General features: G+C 41.0%; 1 protein-coding gene across 2 annotated transcripts in view; it reads left to right on the top strand.

The window, feature by feature from the left end:
- The window catches only part of Tmtc2 (transmembrane O-mannosyltransferase targeting cadherins 2), a 392,468-nt gene that overhangs the window by 31,871 nt on the left and 346,633 nt on the right, over nt 1–13,964 (top strand). The gene's annotated exons all lie outside the window — the stretch shown is intronic.

The following is a 13,964-nucleotide window of genomic DNA, read 5'->3' as shown; positions in this document are numbered from 1 at the left end:
ATGGAACTCAGGTAGTCAGCCTTGGCAGCAAGTGTGTTTACCTGTTGTCATTGCACAGTCCCCGCCCCCCAATAGGACACTTTTCCCTGTGGTATATGCTGCCTTTGAAAAACCTCTTTCCTAAGCCACAGCTGTTTGGCCTTTTAAATAAGGAAGACCAGACATTTGCTTTGTTTCTTCTTTACCTCAGATCTTTTATATTGACTTTTGAAAGAACAGTTTAGGACTTGTAACTTCGATTCTTTCCTCCACTGTAGTGCTCATATTGAACCATAAAAAAAAATAGAAGAATTAAGCAATAATTTTTCCACTTTAATATGTCAGTGGTCATAACTTTGTGTTATTTTTCTAATAATTGTTTTCCTAATAACGACTTACGGTTTCATTTTCGATGTATGTATTTGTGTAGCGTGTGCGTGTGTTTGCAGAAGCTGGAGGGTTATGTCTAGTGTCTTCCTCAGTCTTACTTTACCCTCTAATTTGAGACAGCATCTCTTACTAAACCTGGAGCCTGTCATTTGGTTAGACTGACTGGCTGGCTAGCAAGCCCCAGGGACCCTCTGTTCAGCGCCTCCTGGGTGCTAGTGTTATAGTGTACCTCTTTTATATGGTCTAGGAATCAAACTGTCCTCAGACTTGCACAGCAAGCATTTCCCGGTTGAGCCACCACCCAACCCCTGTTACGTATTTAACTAAAGTAGATGGAATTACTCCCAACCATTTGCTTTCCTCTTCCTGGACTTTGGGTTTTCTATGTGACCTGTTATTAGTGTGACCGAGTCTTTACCAATTTTTTTTGATGGGATGGGGGGAGAGCTGGGACTGTTCCTAACACTGGGGAACTCATAATTAAATATAAAAGGGAACCTTTTTGTGAGTCATGCCCTTACTTCAGAACTTTAGGAGTAGAAGCAGAGATGTCTGAAGTAGACAGTGCCACTTGGAATAGCAGCCCCAATGGGGTATTCAAGAAAGAGGTGGGGAGAGGAGTTGAGAAATAGCTGAAGTTTAAAGCCAAGTGCCTTCGTGTCATAGCTATTTTCTCTCTCTTCCTTCTTTGTTTGTGTTCTGGAAGTATACATGTCTCTTTCACCCTCTCAAGGTATAGTTTTGAGACATTAAATCGAGGATGTGATGTCCCCCACACAGTGGCAGAGCCATGATCTACGGTCCTGGCTTCTGCTTCTCCTTGACTTTTCTGGTGGCATTTGCAGTGCACCCAGAGAAGAGGTGGGGATGTCAGATCCCACCCTGTTCCACTGTCTGTCCCCACCTTTTCTGGCTACATACCTAGCTCTTCTCTGGCCCTCTTGTTGTGAGAACTTTGGTAACAGGGATAAGGTCTTGTTAGTTAGCAGCAGTGGATTGGGAGGCAGAGACAGACCGTTACTGTCTACTGAAGCTTGAGTTTCTTTCAGAGACTTCTACTCAGGTGAAGCTGGGATTCTTGACTTCACCACAGAATTTCATGATGAGGCAGTAGGAAGTTGAGCTGGATGGAGTTTATTAGAAAGAAATCTTAGCATAGATTTAAGCCCTGGGTTAATAGAAAGCGAATTCCTTAGGAAAAGGATATTATGCACCTAAGTGTCAAAAGTAGTAGAGATGGAAGCCAATTGACCTTGGTTTACCTCATCTTCCTTTAGGACTAATTTCATCTCCCTGAGCTTTTCCTCTGCTGTGGGCATATGTGTTGTAGTGTAAGAGGGTGGCCTGGGAGACACCTAACCTTCAGTCTCTGGCACTGTCACTTAGACAAGAAAGGGAGATGTACACCTGGTCTTCTACCTGTGCCTGCATCGAAAAACACTGTCTTTAACGGGGATAGGTTTGGACATGTTGTGAATCGTAAGAATCCCGTATCACTGACAACTTGAACCTGTCATTTTGTACAGTCAAACAGTCGATACATATTCTTAATAAAGGCATTGGCTCGAGAGGGAAGTGGGCGAGCCATCACAGCAACACACAGGGTGATAAGAGAAGATAGGTTTGATGGTGCCACCTTGGACAGAAAATGGCTATGCATGGTACTTTTAGCCCATTTTTGGCCCTACCTTCTTAGAATTCCTTTGCAGTTGTCAGAAGGAATCTACTTAGAAAACCTGGGATAAAATTGCCTCAGGAGGTTAAAAACCGAAGAAATGAGATATAGGTATCTAATACACCTCTTTGAGCATATAAGTTGTCTTGCTTAAATGTGTGTATACATCCAACATGATTGCTTGCATTCAGAGTGACCAACAGCTGTTTCTAGTAGCTTCTGGAGAGGCAGCCATCTTCAATAAGGTAATCACTTTAAGTGTATCTGTGGCTCTGTAATGCACACATGTGTTTGTAATTACAGTTCGAGAATTTAGAATCAAGTGCCAGATTCATGGGTGTCAACCAATGAAAAAAAAAATCTCGTATCGACTGCCACCCGCACAAAGGTGCATTGTCTTTGTGGGCAAAGCCCTCTGTTTGATGGTTTTCACAACCTAACTTTGTTGTGTAGATGTCGCATGCAACCGTGTGCGGGGGAAACTTCACCAGCTTATCACTGAACTCAGCAAATGTTGCCACGTAGGTTGCCAGCATGGGGCTCCAGAGTGTCTGGCTGTGTGGTGGTAAGATTTGGCATGTACAAGTTCAGGGTTTATTCTCAAGTTTTAAAGAAAGAAAATTATATGTTATTGAGTGCAACAATATTTTCAGCGCACAGAAATAACATGCTGTCATGATATAATTTATGAGAAGTATTTAGTAGGCCATGTACAAATTTGAGAACAGTGGGATTTTTTGGCTAGACTCTTGAGCAGAACTAAAGGGCTCCCATGCTTGCATCTAAGCATGTACTGTTTCTTAATTTCTTTACTTATCAATTTATTTAAAGTTTTAGGTTTAAGTTGAAGTCTTTATTTTTGTCAAAGGGAAGAAAAGCAGCAAGCTTGTGCGTGAGTGTGTGTGTGTGTGTGTGTGTGTGTGTATAAAACAAGAACACTGCCTTTGATACTCCTTTGTGCTTGTGCTATGCAATTAAATGAGTGTGTAATTAGGAAATGGTAAACCAAGTCAGTGTGTAGCTGGCAGGGCTCTATTTCGCAAGGAATGGTCCGTGGAATGCATGACTGCATGGCTCTGCCTTCAGTCTGTCCATCATTCTAATATATGCAAAAACTATGTACAGCCAATTTGGATCGCTAGGAAGTGTATTTAATTTGTAAGTCACAACGGCTTTTCCTTCCCCTTCCTGTTTATCGAGTCTTCTCCTAGCCCTGCTCATTGTCATGCTAACTGGAAGTGATGCTTTGAAGAAGTTTGAGGTTGGGAGAGAGATGGAAATTTATTGGGTTGATTATTTTTGGAATTTGAAGACCGTTCAAACATGTTACTGGTGCTAAATTTCACAATTAGGTGTTTATAAAAAATTATTGAGTGATTACTGAGTGTTTTTTTTCCTTACTTTTATTTTTAACTGAAAATAATTTCAAATGGAGTCTAAGTTCTGAGAGATTTGCAATTCTAGGATGTGCATCACTATCAGTTTTGTATAGATTCTTCTGAGAATATATGTCTCCATGGAATTACTTCCTCCACTATGGCTATTGTTTTGGTTTGGCTTTTTGAGACAGAGTTTTTCTGTAGCTTTGGAGCCTGTCCTGTCCCTTGCTCTGTAAACCAGACTGGCCTCAAATTCTCAGAGATCTGCCTGTCTCTCCCTCCCAAGTGCTGGGACTAAAGGTGTGTGCCACGACCGCCCAGTTTATGGCTACTGTTTTATTGAGGGATAGGGTTAACCTCTTTACATTTTCATTCTCATCTTTAAGGCTCAAGGAATAACTAAATACAGTAGCTATGGGCAGACAGATAAAAATTCATTTAGATTTCCATTGTGCGAAAATAGGGTTTGGTCCAGATGTTTGTAGGCCACATGCTTCAGTCTTGTTGTAGTTAAAATTTGAAATAGTCTAGCATCTACCTTAAACCCTTGGAGTTGGAGCTCAGACTGTGATGGAACATAGATGTCTGTGGGCTGTCAGCCACAGAAGCTTAATTGCTTTAAAGGGGCCTTGCTGTATGGAAGTTCCAAAGCATGAATACTAACACCAGACACCATTTGTGGTGCCTTAGAGGGTTAAATTTGCATAATTACAACAATTATAGGCACTGACTAATATGTAAGCTATCTCTTGAAAAGGGTTTTGATTTTAATTGTTCTTCGAGAACATCTCTTTATTTTCTTCCAAATACATTTAATCTGTGCAGCACTCTCTCTATTCACTGTGTATTTGTAAATACAGCCGAGAAGACAGGTTGAACAAAAGGAATGGTGCAGTTAAGAACGGGTGAATTGGGGGGAAAATCAGGGACTTAAAACCCGGTGAACCGTAGATAATGAACTCATTGCTGCGAGGTCAGGTAGGGTATAGGTTTAAAGAAAACAAAAATAGCTTCGTAGTTTGCTGTATAATAACATGTGTTGACTCCCTACTAAAGAACCAAGGTTTGTGATTGTTGTTTGGGATTCAGAGATTAATGTGGTTACCTTAGTGCTTTTCATTTATAGAGTTAAGGGTTGTGGGCAAAGTTAATATTAAGCAACTAGAATCTATTCAGTGGTTTTTAACCTTCTCTCTCTGTATGTGTGTATTTCTGTGTGTGAGTGCATATATATATTTCAATTTCTATGTCTATATGTCTATATGTCTCTCTCAGTGGGAGGGTCTGTGTGTGTCTCTGTGTATGAGTGCATATATGTGTATATATATGTTTCTATGTATGTTCCCCAACCTCTCTCTCTCTCTCTCTCTCTCTCTCTCTCTCTCTCTCTCTCTGTGTGTGTGTGTGCATGGTAACTGACATGCCCTGAAGTGAATGTGGTGTTTTTGGAAGGTAGATTAGTTTTGATGTTAAGATAGGTTCTTTCTATGTAGCCCTGCCTCGCACTTGCAATCTTGTCTCGGAATCTTTGAGTGTTGGGATTCTGGTATGTTCCTCCACATCAGCTCCAAATAGAAATGGTGCATTTCAACTTTTGAGTAGAAGTTGTTTTGTTTGTTTGTTTTAAGAAGCTATGATTTTAGTTGTTATACAGGGATGGAGATAGGAACTTGTTGATATTGGGGGTATTTTGTCTGTTCTCTTTGTGGAAGACATGGTAGAACCATTCTGTACTTAAGCTCCTGTCAGTCTTTTAAAAACAAGATTAAGTATATACCTATCTATTTATTTAATTTTTATTCATTTTATGTATATGGGTGCTTTGCCTGTGTGTATACCTGCACACTAGAGGGGGGGCATCAGATTCTGTTATAGATATTGTGAGCTGCCATGTGCGTGCTGGGAATTGAACTCAGGACCTCTGGGAGAACAGGCAGTGCTCTAGACCTCTAAATCATCTCTCTAGCCTCTATGATTAACTATATATCTTTGTAAATGCTTTATTTACATAGTGCAGAACCAGTCTTTGAAAATGTGTTCCCTCACATGTATACTCAGAGAAAAAATTGCAGGGGCTTCAGAGATGGCTCAGTGGTTAAGATCACTTGTTGCTCTTCCAGAGGACCTGAGTTTGGTTCCCAGAACCCAAGTGACGTGGCTTACAGCTGCCTTTAATTCCAGCTCTGGAGGACCCAACACTGCCTTCTGGCCTCTGAGGGTACCCACATACATGTGACACCCTCTCACACCCACATAAAAATAAAACAAATCTATAATAAAAAATAAAAGATAAAAAGATCATGCAGGTCCACAGATAGAACCTGAGGCCCACGTTGGGTTCGAGCCACTTCTGTTTTATCACTGCTGCCCATAGCTTAAGGCTTTACTCAAGAACTGGTGTCTGAATTCATTCACACCAGGCGATGGAGGGAAACCCCAAGGCTGTGGCGACGAGATCTGATGGACAGGTATTTGTCATTTCGTGGTATAATGAGGTTATGTTCAGATGGTTTGTATTCCCTTTCTGCTGCTATTTTAATGAGTCCTGTCTGTCACAGCATGCTTCTGGATTCTCTTCTGGGTGTAGTTATTTCGTCTTGTTTTTTACTCTCTGGGGACCCATCACCCGGCTTCCAAGTAGATACACCGAGATTTAGTCTTACTTACGAATGCCTGTAAGACACAAGCTTGGCTTGTATCTAGCCAGCTTCTTAACTTAAATTATCCCATTTTCTCTTAAGCTATGTTTTCCCTCTGGGCTTTTTACCTTTCTTTATTCTACATATCTTTCTTTCCTTCTTACTCTGGTTGGCTGTGTGACTGAGTGGCTGGCCCTGGGGTCCTTTCCCCCTCCTTTTCTCATTCCTCACTCCTCCTTTTATTTCGAGCCTAGATTTCTCCTCCTGTTTATTTTCTCTGCCTGGCAGCTCCGCCTATTTCTTTCTCTTCCCTAGCTATTGGCTGTTCAGCTCTTTATTAGACCAGTCTGGTATGTTAGGCAGGCAAAGTAACACAGCTTTACAGAGTGGAAGAAATGCAACCTAAAAGAGTGCAACACATCTTTCTGTCATTAAACAAATATTCCACAGCATAAAGGAGTATAACATTTGTTAAACAAATATTCTGCAACAGCCGAGTGTCAAATAAGGCCGGAGTCAAGCTATTTGGTAGCTTCTTCACTGAGCAAACACTTTTAGGTTGTGGATGAGATACAGTGACTTGGATTGATAGGTCTGAGGCTCTCTTCTCAAAGGAAGACGGGAATCCCTTTGCTAAAATCACGCAGGTAGTACCAGAGGGTAAGGATCACACAGTAGTGTTAAAATTCTACCCACCAAAGGTACCAAAGGAGACAGAAGATATGCAGCAAAGTCAAGCTTCACACATTTAAAAATGGCTTCCCAGAGGAGGCAACTCTGAGCAAATGGGATAAGACCTTGTAGTATGCTTACTGTCTCTGGTGTCCTCCCAGTACCTATTGAAGACAAGTTCGTGTCAAGATGAGGCGCCCTTGGAGACTCAGCTTCCTTCGTTATACAGCAGAGATAGTTCCATCTTCTTTAAAGGACTCCTGCAAGATTTAGAGATGATAGTAGAATTGATAGAGCCTCAGATAGCAGAGCCTTCCAGAGATAGCTTGTGTGTGGTTTACAGAGAGAAAAATCTGACTTTAGCTATAGGGTGGGTCTTAGGGAAATGTCGACATAGCTTTGCATATACATCCTTTTGCTTTTGCTTCAACCGATATTCAATGAATCTTACGCAGTTCTACAGGGGCTAGAATGGGAGGAGGAGATGGTTGTCTTGAGTGCAAAGTTTATGGGGTAAGGGCTCCAGAACATCGGTAATAACGCCATGAAATATATGCCATTACAATTTAAAATGAAATTAGCGCAACAACCTACAGCCATGAAAACTACGGAAGTACATCATTAGTGCCTGCCAGTGAACCACGGTAGAGTCTGAGCGAAGGAAAAGGCAGTAATACTGACCCTGGTTTTAGTCAGCGTTTTGCCTTCATTTTGATTTTTAAAAACACCAACTCATTGCCTGGCTGTATGACTTTTAAATTTTGCTTCCAAAATTTAAAAAAGTAGGTCTGACTGCACCTACTTTTGCCTTGAAAATCTGCATAAAACTTCGCTTTCCATAAGTAGGTACTTTGAGCATGAGCCCATAAGTGTTAGATAAATGTGCGGAAGATGTGATCAAAGTTGGACTTCACTTGGCTGTTATTTCCAGTTAATCTAAGTGTAATGTTGGGTTCACATCCTGGCGTTCCTCTAGTTTTTAATTCCCTTGTTTACTAAAATGATTTTCGAGAATCGTCTAGGGGGTTATTTTATAAAACCATCTTGTTTAAGGAATAGAGTTCCTTTTTATTTTGAAGTTGCTTTCTACATGGTCCAGTATTAATAAAATCCAGTTATGGTGTTCATATAATAATCATTCTGTAGGGTTTGCCTTTGGTTTAATTCCCTTTTGATTTCAGTGGCTTTATAAGAGTTTATTTCTCTAGCTATAATGCAGGCTTTTTGGTAAGTGCTTAAGGTAATTGCAACATAATATCAGAATGACTTTTTTTATTTCAAGTCTTTACTACATTATGTTTTCCTTCCACAGTCTTGTCAGAAAAAGCTAGAAATGTCTATGTTCTGGACAGCATTCTCGTTGATGGAAATTTAGTGCCGTGATTGCCATATTATTGCTGACATTTGAACATTTCTGAGAAGGACCAATCAAGATCCCTACTCGCTGTTTTGAATGTATTCAGCACTGTAGACCTAACAGCAGAATAGACAGTTGGAAAAGGAAAATATTACAAAGCGCCTTTCTTGTTAACCTGAAGTGGAATGAAGCCACCAGTTTTCATAAATGTCGCCTTTCTGGTGCTTTGAGTCCGTAACAGGAGAATGTTCTTTTCTCTTTCTTTAGCAACTATTCAATGTGCCACATTTGTGAGCTAATGTACCCAGGTTTTCAGATATTCCTGTCATATAAGATACAAGCAACCAATGGCTAGATAGAATTTATAAATATTTAAAGTAAAAAGTCCTTCAGGGAGATAATATTAATTGACTGGAGGGAATGGTAGTTCTCTCTAGAAAATGTACGTAATGAGTATCAATATTAAATAACAAATGATGTTAGCGATTTTCTTGATACAGTTTTAGCCAGAATGATAACATGATATGTATTCTCTATTCTTTTGAGAAACTCACATCCACACTTACATATGGATTTATTTGGACAGTAGTTAAGGATAAGAGTAAAATATCACCCAAATTTCTTCCTAGATATGTTACTATAAAGATACCTCTGCAACTTCTTTGTGTCAGGTCTACGATGACATTACTGGGTGACTAATGATAGTAATTAAAACCGTAATGTGTGGTTCTGATTAGAAATGACTTTGAACCTGTACCGCAGGCTTTTGCACCACGAGACTCAACAGTTTCATTTGCTGTTTTAAAGCAGCTACCCTGTGGGGAACTTTTAATAGCCACACATTATTAAGATATTTATTTAGAATGGCAGACCGTTCTGTCTACCTTAGGAAATGAGCAGAAATTAGATGCTACTGTAGGCAACGTAATAGGCCTGTAGCTTGGTTTTGTTTATATACATAATGCAAATAATAGGAAGTATAAACGGCTACAGAGTCCGAGGCTTTCCACCTTCAGGGTTGACTGTTTACATAGACATCTGAGATCTAGTGAAGTCTGTGAAGCTCGAGTTCATGTATGCTAAGCCACAAACTCCCTACTGGTTTCATATATGCGTTTTGAAAAGAGACTGTTTTCTTTTCCTAATGACTAAATCCCTGTCCCCAAAGGGAGACACTTCCTTGATGTTCCTCTAAGGACCACGTTTGGAAGAAAATATCTTGGGCATTGATGTGGAAGAGTTAAGTGTGCATGAGAAGAAGGCAGGAAATTCATTGACATAGAAAACGAGCTTCCAGTTCTCTCTCAGAATCCCTATTACTCCTTCTCTGGGTGACATTGGGTTGCTATGGTATTTTTATTTTTATCTTCCTTCGAAATTTCTAATAGTTCAAGTTAAACAAAACAGTGCGAGTTATCTTTGCCTAGTACAGTTTGCTAGGAAACTGTTTTGATTCTGTTCGTTTGCAAGTTTGGAAAGGACAAATTGCAGGGATTATTGGAAAAGTTATATTATTACGGACAAGAATATCTTTATTATTCAGTATAAGTGTAGGTTTTTTGAGAAAGGCTCTCCTGTAGCCCAGGATGGTCTTTAGCTTTTTGAGCTTGTAACTGAGAATGCCCTGAAATTTCTCATCTTCCTGTTTCCTCCACCTTTGAGTGCTGGGATTGCAAACTGGTTGTTTCATGCCCAGGTTGGGTACTGGGGCTCCAACCCGAGGCTTTGTGCACTAGGCAAGCTCTCTATGTCCTCAGCTAAGTCTGAAGCCATAGAAGTAATTTCTACCAAAGCTGCGTGTCATGGTTCATATAAGGAATTCCAGCATATCAGAGCCGGATGCAGAAGAATCAGCTTGAGGTTCAGGCTGCCTCAGCACCTTAGAGGCCACGCTGAGCTGCAGAGTGAGAATCCTGTTCAACAAAACAAACAAATAAACAAACAAACAAAGAAAACAAAGTCCCTACAGTTACCCCCTCCCCTCCACAGCAACAAGGACAACAATAACAAACGTGTGTTTTTACTGATGGTGAATTTTTCGAGTAATGTCACATGGACTAACTTTTCTTCTTCATCACTAGCCCTTTGTTCATACTTTACTTTCTTCAAGTTAGTTTCCCAGGGCAGGTTTTTTGGCTGTTGTGATCTAGGTTGGTGAGATGAATGTGGGTGATCTTGACTTGCTACTAAGGCTGAAGACCTAAGTTTGATCCTTGGGACCCTGGTGGTGAATAAAGACAACCAACTCCCCCCACAAGCTATCTGATGACATCCTCAAGTCTCTGTCTGTCTGTCTGTCTGTCTGTCTGTTTCTGTCTCTTCTTCCTCTACTACTACACACACATACACACACACCAAATAAATGTAATAAAAAATAATATGTTGTCATTTAAATTCTTTGATGTCTCACTGAATGATAGAAACATTTGTGCCATGTGGATGATTTGAATCTTAATTGTCCTTTAAGTCTCATGTGGCACAGACTTGGTCCCTAGCATGGTGCTGTGGCAGGTGATAGAGCCTTTAAGAGGTGTGGCTTTTGTGGGGGAGGAACCTTTCAGCTAACGTGTGCTTGGGATCAAAGGGAGAAGACTCTTAACTTTTTCGTCCTGTCCATGACGTCATCTGTTTCATGCTGGAATGCACTCCCCCCAGGATTCACGGGAAGCCTTAGAGCCCTTAGAGCAGTGGTTCTCAACGTTCCTGAAGCTGCGACCCTTTAATGAAGTTCCTCATATTATGGTGATCCCCAGCCTTAAAATCCTTTCATTGTGACTTCATAACTGTAATCTCGCTACTGTTACAAGATGTAATGTTAATATCTATGTTTTCTGATGGTTTTATGTGACCCTATGAAAAGGTCGTTTGACCCTAAGAAATCGTGACTCGCAGGCTGCGAACTACTGCCATAGACCAAGGATGAGGCTCCGAACTCAAGAATTGTCAATATTTATTTCCTCCTTCCTTGTTTTCTTCCTTTTTACCTCTTTACTCCCTTCTCTCACTTTTCCCTATCTTTTTTTTTCCTTTTCTTTTCTTGATCTGGCTATATGTATTTACCAATCTCCCTTCCTCAGCTTTGGGGGTGGGGTGAGTAATTTTCTTTCTTAACAAGACCCAGGACAGGACTAGGGAAAGATTACATTGTCAAGTGCCTTCCCTTTAAGTGTAGTGTCGCCTAAATCCACTTAAAAGCTGGACTCTTGTCTGTCTGTAACCTGAGCTGAAGGGACAGAGATGGGTGCTTACATCTCTACTTATATCCCTGATGCTCAGTGCTCACCTAGCCAAATTGATGAGCTACAGGTTCAAAGATAGACTTCTTGTCGTAAAAGAGGTGGAAAGCTATTGAAAAAGATACCCTCCATTGACCTCTGGCTTTCATTTGTATGCAATGCACATTCTAATTTATTATACCCATTATTGTGAACATTTTGAGGCTATTGTATGAAACCAGAGCCAGCCTTTATTAGTTAATGTCATGATGACTATTTTTATTATTGATGAAAAAGCAGCAAAATGGTTGTTCTAATTAACTAAAAACAATGCATATGTTGGTGTTAGGTAAATTGCTGCTGTTTGAATGAACAGGACAGTGAGGATATTGGAATGCCCGGCGTTTTAAGGGCTCAAATATAAATTGTGCAGGGAGTCGAGACAGGCTCATTTCTGCTTTCTGAGGCCCCAGATTCCCCAGCCTCTTTGTCAGTATGTGGCCAAATGATTTTGTCCTCAGGAATAGAATGTAAATTGGAGCGGGATGAATGATTGACAGGTGTGATGTCTTTCCCTGCTTTCTCCTGGCTCGAATTGTAGTTCAGTGGCTGGACCAAGGCGGACCAGAAGGCAAATGCCTCCACTTAAACAGAACAGAGCAATAAGAGGGCCAAAGGTAGGGCTTCCTACCAGGACTCACCCTTCTGAGCATTGCTCTGTGTTGAGGTGAGGATATGAATTTCCTTCTTGTTTAAGTCGCTTTTAGTCTTAGGTTATTCATTTATTTTTTGTGGAAATCAATCCTATTTTAAAACATGATGAAGTGGATGGTCAAGAGGCCTGATTGAACAATACATGAAAGAACTGTCTGTTAGGAGCTGCTGGGGTTGAATTATGGCCACGATTATCTGCCTTTATTGAGGTAGAAAATGTAGATAGGAATACTGGAAGGCTGACTCAGAGGGGGGAAAAAAAACCTGAAAGGAAAACAAAGAGGTGTATTCTAGCCTCCACCTTAGAAAACCAGCAGAACCAGTATTGCTATTGACTGCCTCAGGAGCCCTAGTTTCTTAGACTGTACAAGTGTCACTGATTGTCCTTAAGAAGAAGCGTGGTGGCTTTGCAAGCTGTATTCTGGAAATCAGCACACTTGGACACAGAGATCGTGGCTGCAATCCCAGGACAGATTGTGCGGTGCTTCCTACTATCCGTACCTAGCAGGGAAAGTTTATCCTCTATTAGTGGAGGTTCTAGCAATTTCTACAACTACTGATACTGGAAAGATGTACAGTCCCTTAGCTGAGTTTCTGTTGTGTAGCAGCCATTGATACCCATCTAGTTACAGACAGGAATCCCTGCATGTTGCAGAACGTGGTTTACTGCCTGCTGTTTTCTCTCTTGTCAGGGCTTCCCCCTCTAGTAGTTCCAGATGCAGACAGTAAGACTCTTTGGAGATTTCTTGAAGTGTAAGAATATATAAAAGGCCCATATGGGTTGCTCTTGCCATTGTTTTGGATTGTGACTGTATCCTGGCTTTGCATACTTGGAACCTAGCTGGTGTCCAAAGTGGATTCTTTGTCTTACACTCAGATTTAACTCAACCCTCCCTTTGGGAAATCTCATACTGAAATTGTGTTTCCTGCTAACACTCCGTGTTAGGATTCAGGCATTATTCTCCCTTCTAGCCTTACTTGGTTTGGTTACCTGTGCAATGGTTTGGAATGGCTCCACCCGTGCTTTGGACACCAGGTTTGCTGATCACAGGGGACACACTTGGTCCCAAGCTGATCTGGAGAGGAGACCTAAAGGGATTTGACAGATAGGTTGGGTGTTGACACAGACTACATAGCAATGCTTAGGGGAGAGACACAAGTGAAAGGGGGCTCCAGGCTCCAAGACAGAAAGAGATCTGGATGTGTCTCTGATTATGGATGGAGCAGTCAGTCCCTCCTGGGAATGGGATGCTTCTTGTCACATGCTTTTGTAAAGGGTCACTTTCAAATTTGCATATTGATTTGTACCTCCATGTGGCCTCAAATCAAACTTATTTGGATGTCTAGTTACACATTTATACTATAATCATGACTTATGTGTTTTGTCTCAAGAAGGCTGTCATAGAAGTAATGTTATAAGGTTTTTCTTTTTTTCCTCTTTAATTTTACGGTTTGGTTAAATGATTCAATGCTACTGAGAAGATGAACAAAGGAAGGTAGCTCTTCCAACCTTCCTTCGCAGTGAGATCGTAGAGTTGGGGACTTGGGGACAGTGACATAGAAACTTCACCCAGACAGTCATGTAAATGACATGTTTAAGTATAAAGTGGAGGCCATAGGATTTGCTTGTTGTTGGCATTCCAATGTCACCACACATGTGTGGGCAGGGCATAGGGTTGGGGCCACCTAAGGTATAAGGGGAGAGTGGCCCTGTCCCTGGATTCTGTGTGATTTTTATTTGATGCTGAGGCTTTGTTGCTGTGATTAGGTTACACACTCTCAAGCGATGAGGTGGACTGGCTCTGTTTGTCTTTAAGGAAATCTGTAGAAACCCTCGTGTTTAGATCCCAGGAAGTTTCTTCTGGTTGTCATGTCTTCTTTTGTGATAGGACTTTGCTCTGTAGCCCAGGCTGGCTGAAACTCCCAATGTAGACCAGGCTGGCC

This window comes from Alexandromys fortis, unplaced genomic scaffold (genome assembly GCF_014885135.2).
Source record: "Alexandromys fortis isolate MF-2015 unplaced genomic scaffold, M_Fortis_MF-2015_v1.1 scaffold_24, whole genome shotgun sequence".
Taxonomy (NCBI): Eukaryota; Metazoa; Chordata; class Mammalia; order Rodentia; family Cricetidae; genus Alexandromys; species Alexandromys fortis.
Note: the sequence above shows the minus strand (reverse complement) of the source record. Positions and strands in the feature narration are given on the sequence as shown.